This window comes from Mytilus edulis, chromosome 1, assembly GCF_963676685.1.
Source record: "Mytilus edulis chromosome 1, xbMytEdul2.2, whole genome shotgun sequence".
NCBI classification, from domain to species: Eukaryota; Metazoa; Mollusca; class Bivalvia; order Mytilida; family Mytilidae; genus Mytilus; species Mytilus edulis.
Genome location: NC_092344.1, coordinates 68,048,286 through 68,071,036, shown reverse-complemented (window position 1 = coordinate 68,071,036; position 22,751 = coordinate 68,048,286). Strand labels below are relative to the sequence as shown.

The 22,751-nt window shown below is 30.1% G+C and overlaps 1 protein-coding gene across 1 annotated transcript in view; it reads left to right on the top strand.

Moving 5' to 3' along the window:
- Window positions 1-15,700: 15,700 nt before the first annotated feature.
- LOC139487832 (plexin-2-like) overlaps window positions 15,701-22,751 on the top strand; it is a 40,534-nt gene continuing 33,483 nt past the window's right edge. The window contains exon 1 of the mRNA XM_071272992.1: window positions 15,701-15,781. The gene's annotated coding sequence lies outside the window, so the exon portion shown is untranslated. The remainder of the gene's footprint in view (window positions 15,782-22,751) is intronic.

Sequence of the window (22,751 nt, the reverse complement as noted above, 5' to 3'; positions counted from 1 at the left end):
CAAAAATTTCCCATTTTGGTATTACATGGGGAAATTGAGCATTTCAAAGCTTTTTCAATTTTGATGCATAAGTGGCATTCTAACTTGCTATCTGACAGGTTTTCATGTGTTAATATTTGTGTTTCTATGCTTTAATCCAGTTGTATAACTCATTTGTGAACTCTGAATCTACAGAAAAGAAGATTATCTCATATAATGTGTGCAAAATGTGCTGTATAAATGACCCTGGTCTAACACCCTGTTTGGATCAAGTTAAAAGTTGGGAGCTTGGTACATAAAAGTTGAAGTCCATATTGAAGATTTCACTAAATTTGTATAAAAAGCACTTTATAATGTCTTTTGTACCTGTCTCATTTCACATAATATCTCTCTTTTCTTCTGTAGGATAGCAAGTGGTTCAAATATAAGCCTGTTTGGGCTAAAATTGCATGCAAGTTTTTCACTAAAAATTGAAAAATCTTTGCATTTGACCATACTGTCTGCACAAAATGTTGAACTAAAGAGTCCTTTTGTGCTTAGATTTATTGTATCATGTAACTTGAGTATAGAAATGATGAATAAGACACAAATTTGTATTTCCTATAGCTTTAATATGCATTTTTAAATGTAAATATGTGCTACGGCCTAAATTGACCCTAAACTATTTTCAGACTTACTTGGCCTAAGACCCTTTTAAACTAATATGATATGCTATTTGTAATTTTTCTTTCCATTTAAAGTACAATAAATACATATGTAAGGATTTTTTATAACCAAAAAACATCACAAATTTAAAATTGCTGGAAAATATTACATCTTCATGTAAGGCTCCCCTTCATTGGAAAACTCCATTTTTAGGCATAGGCTCATATAAATTTGACTTTTGAATAATTATGCCAAGTCTGATAAATTAAATGAGTATTATATTGCTTTTGATACATGATATATTATATATAAAGGCATTTAAAAAGTGTTTTTTTTTGCAATATTTTAATTTTTAAAGCCCCAAATGTTGATAGTTGAAATTTTTCAATTTTAACGTCAAATTTTAACACGCAATGTTGAATAGAGAATTTATCATACTGTCTATAATATATATGCTATTCCCATGAAACTTTGTAAGCAGTCTCATAGTTTATTAAGCTTAGGTCATACCAAGTTTTATTAAGATTGGTCAATGTTTTCTATCCTATTAGCTCCGAGTACACATTTATCGTCCCTTGATTTTCGTTGTCCACGAATATAGTCCCTAGTGTGGACAGTGTGTTACTTGTCAATTTTTTTTATATCCCTTCCAAATTTATTTATTTATTTATGTTTTATGTCTCAAGTAGCAAGAAGGGGGATAAAATTACATTGTAAAAAAATTTGATTCATGAATTATAATGTACAGTAGTGATTTGGTCCAGTTGAAAAAGGTCAAAAAATAGCATTTCGGAAGCTGTCAAAAAATTCAAGACCCCCTTCACATAAAATTGTCCATATTTTGAGTTAAAGCTGATGAAGTTTTCTATAATTTTGATATAATTTGTCCCAAAAGTAGTACAACACACTGTAAAAATATTATGGAGAAAGCGCAGGTGGATTTTTTTTTATTTCCATTTATTGTCTAAAGGAAATGCACTACGAAATAACTGTGTACTCGGACCTAAGAGGTGAAATCATGAAATATAGAATCTGTACTTGAGCAACTTCCCTGAATGATTTAATGGTGTCAATTTGTCAAAAAGAATAAAACTAAAGGATTTAAACTTTTATTTGATAGAAATCTGCAAAAATTTCCCATTTTGGTATTACATGGGGAAATTGAGCATTTCAAAGCTTTTTCAATTTTGATGCATAAGTGGCATTCTAACTTGCTATCTGACAGGTTTTCATGTGTTAATATTTGTGTTTCTATGCTTTAATCCAGTTGTATAACTCATTTGTGAACTCTGAATCTACAGAAAAGAAGATTATCTCATATAATGTGTGCAAAATGTGCTGTATAAATGACCCTGGTCTAACACCCTGTTTGGATCAAGTTAAAAGTTGGGAGCTTGGTACATAAAAGTTGAAGTCCATATTGAAGATTTCACTAAATTTGTATAAAAAGCACTTTATAATGTCTTTTGTACCTGTCTCATTTCACATAATATCTCTCTTTTCTTCTGTAGGATAGCAAGTGGTTCAAATATAAGCCTGTTTGGGCTAAAATTGCATGCAAGTTTTTCACTAAAAATTGAAAAATCTTTGCATTTGACCATACTGTCTGCACAAAATGTTGAACTAAAGAGTCCTTTTGTGCTTAGATTTATTGTATCATGTAACTTGAGTATAGAAATGATGAATAAGACACAAATTTGTATTTCCTATAGCTTTAATATGCATTTTTAAATGTAAATATGTGCTACGGCCTAAATTGACCCTAAACTATTTTCAGACTTACTTGGCCTAAGACCCTTTTAAACTAATATGATATGCTATTTGTAATTTTTCTTTCCATTTAAAGTACAATAAATACATATGTAAGGATTTTTTATAACCAAAAAACATCACAAATTTAAAATTGCTGGAAAATATTACATCTTCATGTAAGGCTCCCCTTCATTGGAAAACTCCATTTTTAGGCATAGGCTCATATAAATTTGACTTTTGAATAATTATGCCAAGTCTGATAAATTAAATGAGTATTATATTGCTTTTGATACATGATATATTATATATAAAGGCATTTAAAAAGTGTTTTTTTTTTGCAATATTTTAATTTTTAAAGCCCCAAATGTTGATAGTTGAAATTTTTCAATTTTAACGTCAAATTTTAACACGCAATGTTGAATAGAGAATTTATCATACTGTCTATAATATATATGCTATTCCCATGAAACTTTGTAAGCAGTCTCATAGTTTATTAAGCTTAGGTCATACCAAGTTTTATTAAGATTGGTCAATGTTTTCTATCCTATTAGCTCCGAGTACACATTTATCGTCCCTTGATTTTCGTTGTCCACGAATATAGTCCCTAGTGTGGACAGTGTGTTACTTGTCAATTTTTTTTATATCCCTTCCAAATTTATTTATTTATTTATGTTTTATGTCTCAAGTAGCAAGAAGGGGGATAAAATTACATTGTAAAAAAATTTGATTCATGAATTATAATGTACAGTAGTGATTTGGTCCAGTTGAAAAAGGTCAAAAAATAGCATTTCGGAAGCTGTCAAAAAATTCAAGACCCCCTTCACATAAAATTGTCCATATTTTGAGTTAAAGCTGATGAAGTTTTCTATAATTTTGATATAATTTGTCCCAAAAGTAGTACAACACACTGTAAAAATATTATGGAGAAAGCGCAGGTGGATTTTTTTTTATTTCCATTTATTGTCTAAAGGAAATGCACTACGAAATAACTGTGTACTCGGACCTAAGAGGTGAAATCATGAAATATAGAATCTGTACTTGAGCAACTTCCCTGAATGATTTAATGGTGTCAATTTGTCAAAAAGAATAAAACTAAAGGATTTAAACTTTTATTTGATAGAAATCTGCAAAAATTTCCCATTTTGGTATTACATGGGGAAATTGAGCATTTCAAAGCTTTTTCAATTTTGATGCATAAGTGGCATTCTAACTTGCTATCTGACAGGTTTTCATGTGTTAATATTTGTGTTTCTATGCTTTAATCCAGTTGTATAACTCATTTGTGAACTCTGAATCTACAGAAAAGAAGATTATCTCATATAATGTGTGCAAAATGTGCTGTATAAATGACCCTGGTCTAACACCCTGTTTGGATCAAGTTAAAAGTTGGGAGCTTGGTACATAAAAGTTGAAGTCCATATTGAAGATTTCACTAAATTTGTATAAAAAGCACTTTATAATGTCTTTTGTACCTGTCTCATTTCACATAATATCTCTCTTTTCTTCTGTAGGATAGCAAGTGGTTCAAATATAAGCCTGTTTGGGCTAAAATTGCATGCAAGTTTTTCACTAAAAATTGAAAAATCTTTGCATTTGACCATACTGTCTGCACAAAATGTTGAACTAAAGAGTCCTTTTGTGCTTAGATTTATTGTATCATGTAACTTGAGTATAGAAATGATGAATAAGACACAAATTTGTATTTCCTATAGCTTTAATATGCATTTTTAAATGTAAATATGTGCTACGGCCTAAATTGACCCTAAACTATTTTCAGACTTACTTGGCCTAAGACCCTTTTAAACTAATATGATATGCTATTTGTAATTTTTCTTTCCATTTAAAGTACAATAAATACATATGTAAGGATTTTTTATAACCAAAAAACATCACAAATTTAAAATTGCTGGAAAATATTACATCTTCATGTAAGGCTCCCCTTCATTGGAAAACTCCATTTTTAGGCATAGGCTCATATAAATTTGACTTTTGAATAATTATGCCAAGTCTGATAAATTAAATGAGTATTATATTGCTTTTGATACATGATATATTATATATAAAGGCATTTAAAAAGTGTTTTTTTTTGCAATATTTTAATTTTTAAAGCCCCAAATGTTGATAGTTGAAATTTTTCAATTTTAACGTCAAATTTTAACACGCAATGTTGAATAGAGAATTTATCATACTGTCTATAATATATATGCTATTCCCATGAAACTTTGTAAGCAGTCTCATAGTTTATTAAGCTTAGGTCATACCAAGTTTTATTAAGATTGGTCAATGTTTTCTATCCTATTAGCTCCGAGTACACATTTATCGTCCCTTGATTTTCGTTGTCCACGAATATAGTCCCTAGTGTGGACAGTGTGTTACTTGTCAATTTTTTTTATATCCCTTCCAAATTTATTTATTTATTTATGTTTTATGTCTCAAGTAGCAAGAAGGGGGATAAAATTACATTGTAAAAAAATTTGATTCATGAATTATAATGTACAGTAGTGATTTGGTCCAGTTGAAAAAGGTCAAAAAATAGCATTTCGGAAGCTGTCAAAAAATTCAAGACCCCCTTCACATAAAATTGTCCATATTTTGAGTTAAAGCTGATGAAGTTTTCTATAATTTTGATATAATTTGTCCCAAAAGTAGTACAACACACTGTAAAAATATTATGGAGAAAGCGCAGGTGGATTTTTTTTTATTTCCATTTATTGTCTAAAGGAAATGCACTACGAAATAACTGTGTACTCGGACCTAAGAGGTGAAATCATGAAATATAGAATCTGTACTTGAGCAACTTCCCTGAATGATTTAATGGTGTCAATTTGTCAAAAAGAATAAAACTAAAGGATTTAAACTTTTATTTGATAGAAATCTGCAAAAATTTCCCATTTTGGTATTACATGGGGAAATTGAGCATTTCAAAGCTTTTTCAATTTTGATGCATAAGTGGCATTCTAACTTGCTATCTGACAGGTTTTCATGTGTTAATATTTGTGTTTCTATGCTTTAATCCAGTTGTATAACTCATTTGTGAACTCTGAATCTACAGAAAAGAAGATTATCTCATATAATGTGTGCAAAATGTGCTGTATAAATGACCCTGGTCTAACACCCTGTTTGGATCAAGTTAAAAGTTGGGAGCTTGGTACATAAAAGTTGAAGTCCATATTGAAGATTTCACTAAATTTGTATAAAAAGCACTTTATAATGTCTTTTGTACCTGTCTCATTTCACATAATATCTCTCTTTTCTTCTGTAGGATAGCAAGTGGTTCAAATATAAGCCTGTTTGGGCTAAAATTGCATGCAAGTTTTTCACTAAAAATTGAAAAATCTTTGCATTTGACCATACTGTCTGCACAAAATGTTGAACTAAAGAGTCCTTTTGTGCTTAGATTTATTGTATCATGTAACTTGAGTATAGAAATGATGAATAAGACACAAATTTGTATTTCCTATAGCTTTAATATGCATTTTTAAATGTAAATATGTGCTACGGCCTAAATTGACCCTAAACTATTTTCAGACTTACTTGGCCTAAGACCCTTTTAAACTAATATGATATGCTATTTGTAATTTTTCTTTCCATTTAAAGTACAATAAATACATATGTAAGGATTTTTTATAACCAAAAAACATCACAAATTTAAAATTGCTGGAAAATATTACATCTTCATGTAAGGCTCCCCTTCATTGGAAAACTCCATTTTTAGGCATAGGCTCATATAAATTTGACTTTTGAATAATTATGCCAAGTCTGATAAATTAAATGAGTATTATATTGCTTTTGATACATGATATATTATATATAAAGGCATTTAAAAAGTGTTTTTTTTTGCAATATTTTAATTTTTAAAGCCCCAAATGTTGATAGTTGAAATTTTTCAATTTTAACGTCAAATTTTAACACGCAATGTTGAATAGAGAATTTATCATACTGTCTATAATATATATGCTATTCCCATGAAACTTTGTAAGCAGTCTCATAGTTTATTAAGCTTAGGTCATACCAAGTTTTATTAAGATTGGTCAATGTTTTCTATCCTATTAGCTCCGAGTACACATTTATCGTCCCTTGATTTTCGTTGTCCACGAATATAGTCCCTAGTGTGGACAGTGTGTTACTTGTCAATTTTTTTTATATCCCTTCCAAATTTATTTATTTATTTATGTTTTATGTCTCAAGTAGCAAGAAGGGGGATAAAATTACATTGTAAAAAAATTTGATTCATGAATTATAATGTACAGTAGTGATTTGGTCCAGTTGAAAAAGGTCAAAAAATAGCATTTCGGAAGCTGTCAAAAAATTCAAGACCCCCTTCACATAAAATTGTCCATATTTTGAGTTAAAGCTGATGAAGTTTTCTATAATTTTGATATAATTTGTCCCAAAAGTAGTACAACACACTGTAAAAATATCATGGAGAAAGCGCAGGTGGATTTTTTTTTATTTCCATTTATTGTCTAAAGGAAATGCACTACGAAATAACTGTGTACTCGGACCTAAGAGGTGAAATCATGAAATATAGAATCTGTACTTGAGCAACTTCCCTGAATGATTTAATGGTGTCAATTTGTCAAAAAGAATAAAACTAAAGGATTTAAACTTTTATTTGATAGAAATCTGCAAAAATTTCCCATTTTGGTATTACATGGGGAAATTGAGCATTTCAAAGCTTTTTCAATTTTGATGCATAAGTGGCATTCTAACTTGCTATCTGACAGGTTTTCATGTGTTAATATTTGTGTTTCTATGCTTTAATCCAGTTGTATAACTCATTTGTGAACTCTGAATCTACAGAAAAGAAGATTATCTCATATAATGTGTGCAAAATGTGCTGTATAAATGACCCTGGTCTAACACCCTGTTTGGATCAAGTTAAAAGTTGGGAGCTTGGTACATAAAAGTTGAAGTCCATATTGAAGATTTCACTAAATTTGTATAAAAAGCACTTTATAATGTCTTTTGTACCTGTCTCATTTCACATAATATCTCTCTTTTCTTCTGTAGGATAGCAAGTGGTTCAAATATAAGCCTGTTTGGGCTAAAATTGCATGCAAGTTTTTCACTAAAAATTGAAAAATCTTTGCATTTGACCATACTGTCTGCACAAAATGTTGAACTAAAGAGTCCTTTTGTTCTTAGATTTATTGTATCATGTAACTTGAGTATAGAAATGATGAATAAGACACAAATTTGTATTTCCTATAGCTTTAATATGCATTTTTAAATGTAAATATGTGCTACGGCCTAAATTGACCCTAAACTATTTTCAGACTTACTTGGCCTAAGACCCTTTTAAACTAATATGATATGCTATTTGTAATTTTTCTTTCCATTTAAAGTACAATAAATACATATGTAAGGATTTTTTATAACCAAAAAACATCACAAATTTAAAATTGCTGGAAAATATTACATCTTCATGTAAGGCTCTCCTTCATTGGAAAACCTCCATTTTTAGGCATAGGCTCATATAAATTTGACTTTTGAATAATTATGCCAAGTCTGATAAATTAAATGAGTATTCTATTGCTTTTGATACATGATATATTATATATAAAGGCATTTAAAAAGCGGGTTTTTTTGCAATATTTTAATTTTTAAACCCCCAAATGTTGATAGTTGAAATTTTTCAATTTTAACGTCAAATTTTAACACGCAATGTTGAATAGAGAATTTATCATACTGTCTATAATATATATGCTATTGCCATGAAACTTTGTAAGCAGTCTCATAGTTTATTAAGCTTAGGTCATACCAAGTTTTATTAAGATTGGTCAATGTTTTCTATCCTATTAGCTCCGAGTACACATTTATCGTCCCTTGATTTTCGTTGTCCACGAATATAGTCCCTAGTGTGGACAGTGTGTTACTTGTCAATTTTTTTATACCCCTTCCAAATTTATTTATTTATGTTTTATGTCTCAAGTAGCAAGAAGGGGGATAAAATTACATTGTAAAAAATTTTGATTCATGAATTATAATGTAAAGTAGTGATTTGGTCCAGTTGAAAAAGGTCAAAAATTAGCATTTCGGAAGCTGTCAAAAATTTCAAGACCCCCTTCACATAAAATTGTCCATATTTTGAGTTAGAGCTGATGAAGTTTTCTATAATTTTGATATAATTTGTCCCAAAAGTAGTACAACACACTGTAAAAATATTATGGAGAAAGCGCAGGTGGATTTTTTTTTTATTTCCATTTATTGTCTAAAGGAAATGCACTACGAAATAACTGTGTACTCGGACCTAAGAGGTGAAATCATGAAATATAGAATCTGTACTTGAGCAACTTCCCTGAATGATTTAATGGTGTCAATTTATCAAAAAGAATAAAACTAAAGGATTTAAATTTTTATTTGATAGAAATCTGCAAAAATTTCCCATTTTGGCATTACATGGGGAAATTGAGCATTTCAAAGCTTTTTCAATTTTGATGCATAAGTGGCATTCTAACTTGCTATCTGACAGGTTTTCATGTGTTAATATTTGTGTTTCTATGCTTTAATCCAGTTGTATAACTCATTTGTGAACTCTGAATCTACAGAAAAGAAGATTATCTCATATAATGTGTGCAAAATGTGCTGTATAAATGACCCTGGTCTAACACCCTGTTTGGATCAAGTTAAAAGTTGGGAGCTTGGTACATAAAAGTTGAAGTCCATATTGAAGATTTCACTAAATTTGTATAAAAAGCACTTTGTAATGTCTTTTGTACCTGTCTCATTTCACATAATATCTCTCTTTTCTTCTGTAGGATAGCAAGTGGTTCAAATATAAGCCTGTTTGGGCTAAAATTGCATGCAAGTTTTTCACTAAAAATTGAAAAATCTTTGCATTTGACCATACTGTCTGCACAAAATGTTGAACTAAAGAGTCCTTTTGTGCTTAGATTTATTGTATCATGTAACTTGAGTATAGAAATGATGAATAAGACACAAATTTGTATTTCCTATAGCTTTAATATGCATTTTTAAATGTAAATATGTGCTACGGCCTAAATTGACCCTAAACTATTTTCAGACTTACTTGGCCTAAGACCCTTTTAAACTAATATGATATGCTATTTGTAATTTTTCTTTCCATTTAAAGTACAATAAATACATATGTAAGGATTTTTTATAACCAAAAAACATCACAAATTTAAAATTGCTGGAAAATATTACATCTTCATGTAAGGCTCCCCTTCATTGGAAAACCTCCATTTTTAGGCATAGGCTCATATAAATTTGATTTTTGAATAATTATGCCAAGTCTGATAAATTAAATGAGTATTCTATTGCTTTTGATACATGATATATTATATATAAAGGCATTTAAAAAATGGATTTTTTTTTTGAAATATTTAAATTTTTAAAGGCCCAAATGTTGATAGTTGAAATTTTTCAATTTTAACGTCAAATTTTAACACGCAATGTTGAATAGAGAATTTATCATACTGTCTATAATATATATGCTATTGCCATGACACTTTGTAAGCAGTCTCATAGTTTATTAAGCTTAGGTCATACCAAGTTTTATTAAGATTGGTTAATGTTTTCTATCCTATTAGCTCTGAGTACACATTTATCGTCCCTTGATTTTCGTTGTCCACGAATATAGTCCCTAGTGTGGACAGTGTGTTACTTGTCATTTGTTATTTTATACCCCTTCCAAATTTATTTATTTATGTTTTATGTCTCAAGTAGCAAGAAGGGGGATAAAATTACATTGTAAAACATTTTGATTCATGAATTATAATGTAAAGTAGTGATTTGGTCCAGTTGAAAAAGGTCAAAAATTAGCATTTCGGAAGCTGTCAAAAATTTCAAGACCCCCTTCACATAAAATTGTCCATATTTTGAGTTAGAGCTGATGAAGTTTTCTATAATTTTGATATAATTTGTCCCAAAAGTAGTACAACACACTGTAAAAATATTATGGAGAAAGCGCAGGTGGATTTTTTTTTTATTTCCATTTATTGTCTAAAGGAAATGCACTACGAAATAACTGTGTACTCGGACCTAAGAGGTGAAATCATGAAATATAGAATCTGTACTTGAGCAACTTCCCTGAATGATTTAATGGTGTCAATTTGTCAAAAAGAATAAAACTAAAGGATTTAAATTTTTATTTGATAGAAATCTGCAAAAATTTCCCATTTTGGCATTACATGGGGAAATTGAGCATTTCAAAGCTTTTTCAATTTTGATGCATAAGTGGCATTCTAACTTGCTATCTGACAGGTTTTCATGTGTTAATATTTGTGTTTCTATGCTTTAATCCAGTTGTATAACTCATTTGTGAACTCTGAATCTACAGAAAAGAAGATTATCTCATATAATGTGTGCAAAATGTGCTGTATAAATGACCCTGGTCTAACACCCTGTTTGGATCAAGTTAAAAGTTGGGAGCTTGGTACATAAAAGTTGAAGTCCATATTGAAGATTTCACTAAATTTGTATAAAAAGCACTTTATAATGTCTTTTGTACCTGTCTCATTTCACATAATATCTCTCTTTTCTTCTGTAGGATAGCAAGTGGTTCAAATATAAGCCTGTTTGGGCTAAAATTGCATGCAAGTTTTTCACTAAAAATTGAAAAATCTTTGCATTTGACCATACTGTCTGCACAAAATGTTGAACTAAAGAGTCCTTTTGTGCTTAGATTTATTGTATCATGTAACTTGAGTATAGAAATGATGAATAAGACACAAATTTGTATTTCCTATAGCTTTAATATGCATTTTTAAATGTAAATATGTGCTACGGCCTAAATTGACCCTAAACTATTTTCAGACTTACTTGGCCTAAGACCCTTTTAAACTAATATGATATGCTATTTGTAATTTTTCTTTCCATTTAAAGTACAATAAATACATATGTAAGGATTTTTTATAACCAAAAAACATCACAAATTTAAAATTGCTGGAAAATATTACATCTTCATGTAAGGCTCCCCTTCATTGGAAAACCTCCATTTTTAGGCATAGGCTCATATAAATTTGATTTTTGAATAATTATGCCAAGTCTGATAAATTAAATGAGTATTCTATTGCTTTTGATACATGATATATTATATATAAAGGCATTTAAAAAATGGATTTTTTTTTTGAAATATTTAAATTTTTAAAGGCCCAAATGTTGATAGTTGAAATTTTTCAATTTTAACGTCAAATTTTAACACGCAATGTTGAATAGAGAATTTATCATACTGTCTATAATATATATGCTATTGCCATGACACTTTGTAAGCAGTCTCATAGTTTATTAAGCTTAGGTCATACCAAGTTTTATTAAGATTGGTCAATGTTTTCTATCCTATTAGCTCTGAGTACACATTTATCGTCCCTTGATTTTCGTTGTCCACGAATATAGTCCCTAGTGTGGACAGTGTGTTACTTGTCATTTGTTATTTTATACCCCTTCCAAATTTATTTATTTATGTTTTATGTCTCAAGTAGCAAGAAGGGGGATAAAATTACACTGTAAAAAATTTGATTCATGAATTATAATGTAAAGTAGTGATTTGGTCCAGTTGAAAAAGGTCAAAAATTAGCATTTCGGAAGCTGTCAAAAGATTTCAAGACCACTTTCACATAAAATTGTCCATATTTTGAGTTAGAGCTGATGAAGTTTTCTATAATTTTAATATAATTTGTCCCAAAAGTAGTACAACACACTGTAAAAATATTATGGAGAAAACGTGTGGAATTGTTTTTTATTTCCATTTATTGTCTAAAGGAAATGCACTACGAACTAACTGTGTACTCGGACCAATTGCCAACGTCCAATTTTCAGTAGTTTCATACGCTCGTGCATATGATCACCCAATAAATTACAATAACCGTGGTGTGTTTTTTACAAAATATCTTGAACAGGGAAATAGTGTAGAACAACCGTAACCGTACATCAATTATGTAATGACCTACGTGTATGCTATACTTGTATATTTGATTTATTCCTTATCATTTTTAAATGATGGGCAGAACAATCATAGGAATGAAAATAAACTGTAGATAAAGCAACAGATCACTAGTAGTACTGCAACCACCAACAGTCAACCAACCAAAAAAAGACATTATAACAAATAGAAACAACTACGAATAACACCTGTTTGAGATAAACAATCTCGATAGCAGCTAGGACACGTTTTATTGTACACGACGGGTGCCACATGTGCAGTAGGATCGATTTGCTTACATTTTTGGAGTACATGAGATCATCGCCAGATTTTGGTGTGGTATGTGTTATTTAGTCTTTAGTTTTCTATATTGTGTCAAGAAGATGATACGTATTACTATGATTTTAGAATTTAGTTATTTGATAATATTTCGTACGTTAATGACAGGAATCACAAGCCTCTAAATGTTATTTTTTATATACTTTCTTGTTGACCATATAGTTATCACTTGTCTGGGCTTGGTTCAAGCGGTCTTCTTATCATACACAAGTTCAAATATAGATAGGTGTTTTGGGAAAAATTCACTAAAGTGTTAATACTAGTTATTGTCATTGATCCGGTTGAAACATATAAATACCCTGTATGTATTCGAAAAGTATAACGTGAGACAAGTCCGTTGCAGTTGAAAGACATGTTATAATTGTCACATTTTGAACACTGTGGATACAAAAGTATAACTTGAACGACAGCAGCAAATGAGTTTCAACATAAGCATTTTGCTGTAACGTCTCAATATACTTTTATTTCATTTAATTCAAAATGATTTATTTTGTTATGGTAGAGGTAATGGATGCAGCAGATACGTTGAAACTATTCTACTCTTCTTGTGTGTATTCGTTTCGTAAGACAAATAGTTGATTTGATATCATTAAAAGTTATAACAGCAATCATTATTATCATGCACATCTTCAAATAGACTATCCTAATGCAAATTAAAACATAAGCACCGCCCGATCAGTTGAAATAACATTGTTAAAACGTATGTATAAACTTGAAAGATATTGCATTCTATTTAAAAAAAATAGAAGTATCTATATGTCCTACAAGCATTATAAATGTATATTGGTTAATCTAAAACAAACATGAAATCTAATTAAAAGAAATCAAAGGCACAATAACACGTATAAGTAAAAGAATACTCCTTTGTACGAGATTATAAAGTGTTTACATGTAGACTGATACAAACCGAATTTTAGATTTCCTAGTTCGGTATACAGTACAAGTATTCCATAGTAAAAAATGTTTAAACAAAAACACGTCAGAATATTCCTCAACTTCAATAACGGTTGACAAACGTTCATTCATTTTAATTTTATATTTAGAATGTAAATTTAAAATTTGTCTATATACACAACGTTGAATTTGATTATATATTTTCAGCTAAAAGAAAATCTTTAGAATAAATTTTACTAAATAATTATTATATGCGTGTCAAAATACCGATCGATAATACTTTGAATAACGAAATAGTATCATTCAACAACGACTGAAATAGGGACATATATAATCTAGTCTTCAAATATGTACCCTCTTTCAACTAGGAGGAACATATTACACATATCACGGGTTTTTAATTTTTTTTTTAAATGTGACATCCTGGTTTTTTAGAAACACTTTTTCGTATGGAATTCTGATGTTTTTGCCTCCATCTTCTTCGAAAATGGTTGATGAAGGTCACTTTGCGTATATTTGTCTATATGACATCCTCAAACTTTGCATGCATATTCCGAATCTATTAAGGGGGCAACAAATTGATAAATTTAAGCTGACAAACATGTAAATATATGCCCTTTTCTAAAGCATTCAGATATATTATACAAAAACATAGAAATGTTATAATACTTATCTATTGAAAATAATTCATTTTACGATTAAAAGATAGTTTGTTGTCGACTACTCAACCAAAATCATCTATTCAATATGATATGACCTAGTTACATAACTTGTCCCTCCGAAAATGAAACAAATACAAAAATGAAATACGAGACACAGTACAACGGTTGTTTGGTTGGGTAAACACCACTAGACAATTGATTTGAAATTTGTGAATACTTTTAAATCTTTTCTTTACATCTTAATCGTTTCACTTTACGACTTAATATACCAATATCATACAGTATGATGTAAAGGTAGTCATTATGTCATTTACTTCCTGGTTAGCTGTGGATATAATGCGATGTATTCTTTTGATGAAGGTAAATTAATGCTTATAAACTTCATGAAATCATTTGTTTTAGAAAACAGAACAAAAAAAAACCAACATCCATACCTGTTGTATAGAGAGTTGGCAAGCAAAGTACAAAATTATACAAAAGTCCAATTTTCAAATCGTCGTTGCATCGGGTATTAATAATGTTTTTTAAGATTAGATGGATACTCAAGACACATATGTATTTATTACATACATTTGCGTAGGCGTACATAGTTTAGGTTATTACTAGTATTATGTTTTCAGCCTGTGAACTGTATTGATACTTCACAAGTTTGTCTGCTGATATATTTCATTGTTCCATTTGATGTATCAAATACAATTGCACCTTAACAAAAGGACAGTTATTGTACTCGTCATTTGAATCCTTACACAGATAACTCATCTTAAGGTTTATGTGGACCCTTCGGCTAAAATGGCTGTATTTGCACTTCAAATTTACTCTGAGTACAGACAAGACCCAGTTGAGTTTGAATTTTCTAAAACATACAATACATTGGAATTTTATTTATCAAGGGCATGCTTTACCTTTAAACTTTTCCAGATGCACAGGTTTGTTTGTTCATGCATGTACGTTTCGTGAGGGTGTCGGTATATTGTTTATGTAACTATGTTACTGAAAAGAACACAAAACATGTGCCTTTTAAATCAGTCTTACATATAAGCATGATTTACGATGAAGATGAATTGCCATAATTTCGTGTCAAACAAAATGCAACAATGGGATCTCTTTTTTGATATTAAATTTGATTTTAAAATCTGACAATATCAATTCAAAAGGGTCCTAAAGTTAAAAACAAATAGATGAAAATAATAACAAATTCAAGCACCAAACATTGTTGGTTGGACATTTGGGGTGTTCTCCACCCTTTTCAGCCACCCGCAATTGTTCTATTTGGTTTGCATACAAATTAGTTATTCTGATTAATCATTAATATACATTTTACCAGTACAACTTGTAGTCATTCCTTGACAAGTATTTATGAAATCGAATCCTGTCTCGCATATCTAGTTGAATTTGTATTTTCGATATTATAAATTTAAAGAATAAATTGTTTTTGTTTTGAAGTATTTAACTTATGAATTTTGATTCCTATTTTTGAATTACGTTTTAATCATAGATGATAATAATCTAGATATGTATGTGATTACATACAGTAATTACTTTCAGATGATGTCAAAGCTGCAACCACATGCAAGTATATTATTGTGGGTACTAAAGACCATTTTTGTGCCAGTGACAGCACAGAGTAAGTATACACAACATTGTATCAGCTTTGTCTTTTATAACATGCATTTGTTATAAAATAAGACTATGTATTTCATATTTTTCTCGGTTGTCTATTTGAATAAGGAATTCAACAATTACTTTTTTGTTTTTGTTTCGGTAAAATATGTGTTTTATAAACATATTTTCCTTATCAAAAGCCAGTAATTAAATAATATCTGAAAGCTTTATTTTCCAAAAAAACGTTTGTGATTATTGTCCATTCGACTTTTATACATGTATTTTTGCTGAAAATTTTTCTTAAAATGTTCGTTTTTCATAAGTCAATATTTAGTTCTTCAAAGTATGTTAGTATATGATATGATATATACGAACTCTGACTACTTATTCCATAATTTTTTGTTAATAAAAACTTTCATTGGCTAAAAGTTGCCGTCAAATCCACAGTTGACCAGGCGTAACTAAGGATGGACCCGCCATTTTGAATTGTTAAATCAACAAATGTTCGATTACTACTATATAATCGAAAATAAAACAACACCTACCTCGAATTCGCCGTTTTAATGTTATTTTGTCCGAATTTGAATCGTACCGGTAACGTAATAATCTCCAGTTTGTAAGTTTTCATTTGTATGACGTCACGTTTAGCCATGACGTCTTTGCGCCAAAATCATTCATGAAGTTTCGCGGATTTTTTTTATTTGTCAAATTTATACCTTTTTTCAAGTTTTATCGTATTATTTCTTTTTGTAATGCATTAGAATCGGAATAACAGTACTGTATTTGAAGAGTTGCCACCGTCAATTTTGATTTGACGGTCGCAAATCTCCGTTTTACTGTCTCCGCTACGCGTCGCCAGTAAAACTGCATTTGCGATCGTCAAATCTACAATTGACGGTGGCAACTCTTCAACTACAGTACTGTTATTCCTTAATAACACAACAGAGATTTACGACAAGTCGATAAAATGAAAAGCAATTTTGTTGTCCCTGAAATGTCAACATATTTTCGATGTGAAGCCGATTTGATAGTTTTGTTCCGAAATCAATGATTGTTATTTTTTTCCGAATAACCTTACTTATTCTTCCGAATGACATATTTAAGCGTGAATATTCTTCATTGTCAGCAGACACATATGCCTTTTTTCTGTATCTAACTAACAACATGTACAAATGAAACTATGGTTGTGCAATTGACTTACCTTAAAATAGAACCCAAATGGTGACTATAAGGTTAAGAAATATGATCCCCTTCTTCTTATCCTAACCGCATTTCAATCCTTGCTAAAGAGCGTCTGTTCAGCGCTGCGGGATATATACAGTCGCAGCCACATTCCGACAAAACGGGATTTACATCTGATGCCTAGTGTTGAGAATGTCACGCTCTCTGCACGTTTAAGAGTTTCGTACATGGCCTGTTGGAATGATAGACTATATTCTAATTAATCATACCATTTCAAGTGGCAGCCAATATTTTCGCCCTTCATGGCAGTCATTTCTTCATACATTTATTACGTGAACATGCAACAGAAACGTTCCTGTTTGCAGTATTTGTTATTTTACATAATAATAAATTTCCATGTTGATATACACTGTATGTAAAATCAATTCATTTAGTTATATTCTTTAAAGTTGGAACACTTCAAATGTAAACTCTATCATGAAATATCAAATGATTTAGACACTTATGGTACCAAACTAATGGATATATTCTTTAAGGCAATGATCAACAGGCAAAATTATGTTTTAAAGTCGGATTTGCAATTTTTTCCATGGCCAAATGGTTCAATTGTCCACAGTACATGTATACATAGTAAACCCATATCACAAATTATTTGCGGGTTGTTGTTGTTTTCTGTAAACCTAATCGACAATTTAAAAAAAGACTTTCATATACTTCATTGCTGGTAAAATTTAGTTAGTTATGATCTGAATAGGATATTAATGTCAGTATACAAACTCTCTCACTTATTTCGTCAAATATAATGATACATGTACAGTTGGGTGCAGACCAAGCATTACATGTAGACGGGCCGAAAAAGTTAACGCGGCGTTTACTCGTGTTCACTTCATGTTAACGCCGCGTTAACTCTGCGTTTACTTCAAAATTGCAGTAGACATAAAAGGTTAACGGGCGTTTACTTTAGCGTATACTTCCGCATTAACGCAAAAACGGCGCGTCTTCTAATTTTGTAAAGCGCTTACTTTCCCGTTTACCTCCGCGTTAACGTGAAAAAATGCGCGTCTTCTATTTTCGACAAAAGTAAATGCACGTTTATCGTATGTAGTCACTCGTTAACGCAGATTGTCATCGTATCCTGGATACACTGACCTAAAATATCACAGTATAAGGTAAATCAAAATTAAATTACAAATTGGTCATTTCCGATTGAAATATTGACGATTACAGTTAATTAAAAAAGTTATCACACATCTGTAATTAATTGAATATTATTTATAGTAAATTTCTTTTTCTTCACAAATAAATAGTTCATGTATATGTTAATTCAAATAATTGAATCATTACTTTAAGTGTTGTGTTTATGTTGTGTCGTAGTTATCATCTTATATTTGAAGTGTTCCCCTTAGTTTTAGTTTCTAACCCGAATTTGTTTTTTTCTCAATCGATTAAAGAATTTCCCGAGGTACATTACCAATACAAATTTGAAAAAAGACACATTGTAGATATATTCTCCCCCCCCCCCCCCTAAAAGACCAGACAAAAATGTTGACAGTACTCCATGGGCATTTAGTATAAACCACATTGTTTATTAACCTGCAATACGAGTTATTCTTTACAAAATACATAAATGTATCCTTTTAATTTTATTTAGCCATTAAAAAAAACACCTAACTCCAAGGAAAATGAAAAGTTCCTTTTCAAATGTAAAACAGTAGATTTTAATGTTGACTCACATTATTATAGAAATATATTTTAAATTGTGCACCCCGAAAAATGTCTGAGTTAACGACGGGTTTTGTTGATTTTTGTTATACCTGGTAATAAACGCAATTTCACAAAAAGTGTTTCATTATTTTATGATTTCCCTACGAAGAGCAAACATTTATAATATGAAGTACTCTATAAAATAATAAAGATCCACAACGAAAACAAAGACATTTATAAAGTCAAATATGCGTACAGTAAAGGTAAGTGTATTAATAACGCTTGTCGAATCACACATTTTAATTTTATTTTTTATGCACATTAATACTATAATATTGTTAAAGATGTTCTATATAGATTAGACCGTTGGTCTTCCCGTTTGCATTGTTTTACAATTAAAATAATATATTTAATATTTGGAGCCCTTTATAGCTTGCTGTTCGGTGTAGCAAGGCTCCGTGTTAAAGACCGTATTTGACATGTAATGGTGTTCTTTTATAAATTGTGAAATGGATGGACAGTTGTCCCATTGGCACTCATACCACATCTTCTTATATCTATTTTTATATTAGGATTCTTATATTGAAGATTCGTTCAGAGTAATTGATATAAGCATATGTAAATAAAATACATTACTGTCTCATATACTCCTGATAAATTAATTTTAGGGAAAAAATACCCAAGAATAGACTAGAATGCAGAAATATCTAATCAGAAGTAAAAACTATAATATCAAAATTTATCTTAATCATTTCATGTGTTCAGTAAAACGTACTCACACACGTTTATTTTAATTCATCTTACATGTTTACGTGTATTCATTGTGTCAGATGTTTGTTTTAGACATATGCTTGCTTCAATATAATATCATAGTTTTAAAAAATTGTACGAAAATACTGAACTCAAAGCAAAACTGTAAGGGAAATACAAAATGTAACGCTCGATAAACAAAAGTTTTTTATCTTATATTTCAATAATTGCAACATTGATATATGGCTGACCAAATAAGACCACTATATAGAAATTTAATTAACAAAAGGTTTCAACAGATGCAGTTAGCCCTGTCTGATATCTTGAATCCCTCTATAAATTTACAATGAGTGTCAGTAAAAATAAAACTTCATTCATGTTTTCCAATTTTGAAATTTCAATTGATACTTAGCAACATTCTAGTAGCGCCTTCCAACGGAGTGTCCATATCCCATATTCCAGAGCTTGCAGTTTCTTCCCTTGTGTTACTGACGACGCCAGTGATGTTATCATCTTGTGGTCCTCTTTTTCTCATCTGTGACATCACCGATAGAATGCCTACATAAGCAACACGACGACTGCCAAATTGGGAACAGGATTTGATTACCTGTTGTGTTTTGTGTGCTGTTATTTGACCTTCTATAATTACAATAACAGTATTTCAAACAGACAATTTATTATCAATTACGTTATCGCAATGTAATACTCTATTGAAGCAGATACTTGCGAAACAGGTTTTCTTTTTAATGATATTATTTGAATCTTTAACATCAATTCTCTCACTACAAAAGTCTAAAAGTCTGAAAAGAACGGTTTTTGTCTTGATTTGCATGAACTTTTTGTCGACATTCTCAAAAAGTATGAATTGTGTCCTAATTTTTCTTGACAAATTCTCATTTATATTAAATTTGTATGAAATTTACTCGACATATTCTCGACATTCTGAATATGGTCTTAAAATTTCTTGACAAATTCTCGATATTCTTCTTTTTTCTCAGTATGGCTTGACATATTCTGAACATTTTGAGTTTTGTCTTAAATTTACTTGACAATTCTGAGTTTTACAAATCATGACCAGTATTCATGATATAACTTTAATCTTTATTTCTCTTTACATAATATACTGTTGTTTTAAAGTTACAAGTCATCTGTTGGAATATATATTAAGTATTACATAAACATATAACATAAAAGCAAAATGAATAATTCACAAAGAATAAAAGAATATTATTGTCTACTCTAGGAATTATAAAACAAAATGTATTTATGACGGGTCCCATCAATGATTTCTATAGAAATTATTGGTCTTATGAAATGGATCTCAAACAGACATGCATAATATAAATCTAAACACTTTTTTTTCTTTTCAGGAAGGAGTTACCACAAATATTTATTTTTCATAAAAATTATAAAATTCAACATCTCAGATTTGAATAAAAAATATGTTTGGGTTGTTCTAAAAAATGAATTAGGTTTTCAAGATTAGAACAGATTCTCTGACCTACACCCCCCCCTTCTTTTGTTAGACACACAAACACTCACAAGATGAATTGCGTGGTCCAAAATAGACACAAGGTCACATTTCAAAACTGCCTACAAGACACCTTTTTCAAAAATCTGAATGCTGTTTTTCAGTTACTTAGACTTATATTCCAAGTGAAAACAATTGATTAAACGTTTCATAAAAATTAATCAAAATTAAACTACATTGGGGATTATTCAAAGTATTCCAACTTAGTTGCACCAAAAGGGTATCTTACTATACCAAATATATCCTTGATTCTTCAAAGTTTAGTTTAGCCATAATAAAAAGGAGTATATAACAGCAATAGAATGTCATAAACAGTGCAGAATAATTCTGTACACATTTCAGGCGACATTTATACTGTTGAAATAGTGTCAAGACATATTGCAGGCTGTCAAGAATGTATCGAGATATATTCAGACATTATTTAGAATGTCAAGAATGTGTCAAGACATATTCAGACATTATTAAGAATGTCAGGAATATGTCAAGACAGATAGAGACAAATTTAAGACAGTCAAGAATTGGTCGAGACTAATCCAGACTTTTATCAGATGATACAGGAAGTGTCGAGAAATTTTAAGACAATGTTCATACTGTCAAGACACTTGTCAAGAAAAGTCAAGAACCTTATTAGACAACTTCATACTATATCAAGAATTTGTTTTTAATTATTCAGATATATTATGAATGTCAAGTAAAAGTTCATGCAAATTCAGACAAAAACTGGTCTTTTTCAGACTTTTTGACATTTGTAGTGTCTGTAATAATAGACCGAATATGAAAAACTTTGGCCAGATTATTTTTTTCGATTACTTTTTTTTTAAGTTGAAATGGTCCAAACTAACAGTCAAATTAAAAAAAAAATACAAAAAATGTGTATAGTCTGGTTGCCATTGACTGTATTAAGTGTATGATACATATATTGATGTGAAACTAAATGGGTATTGACTCAAACCTTTAATACAAAATGATTTATAGTTCAAGCAATTTAAATTTAACACATTTAATAAAAATATATTGAATACATGCGGAACTTATCATGTTGGGCCAAAGACAATAAGTATCTATAAAGGCAATTAGCAATTGTATATATATTATTATATAACAACAACAAAAACACTTAAAAGAAATACCAAAACCGTTTTTCTTTTAAAAATAATTGAAGTATGAATACGAAAGAACACCAGTAGCACTGACACTGATACTGACAGCATCTGCATAAAGTACACTTCATCTCAAAATTACGGTTTTTCAACAAAGATGTAGTATTTTGTCATCTAACCTTTACTTTGAATTGAATTGAAGAAAAAAAAAATAACAATTTATGTGCTCAGTCTTGATTGAAAAGAGTATTTACTTAATTACTCAAAGTATACCCTGTAAAATAAATTGATTCTCAAAATCCCCAATTTTTAACATAAAACCCAAATGTTCCATAGATAATGAACCAAGTTATGAACCCATTTTGTTTATCTCTGTATTTAAAGAAAATCATTTGAAGTATCCATACCAAAATTCTTTGATTTTAGTGCCTCTCTATTTCTAATTTTGTTGTGCAAAAAATAAAAAATTATGTCACTACCCCCCCCCCCCCCCTCTCCCCTCCCCCCACTTTTTTTAAGGTTTGCATTAAGGTTTTTTATTGTCCACCATAGGTCAGTCATTTGAACAAACATATTCAACAAACACCAAAATCAATGTAACATGTTAGCTGGTTTATATGGTTGAAATTGTCTGGTATGATAGCAAACATATGAAAAATTGGCCTACATGAACAGTTTACACCCCTAATATGACCCAATTTGAATTATCCGCCATTGATTTAAAA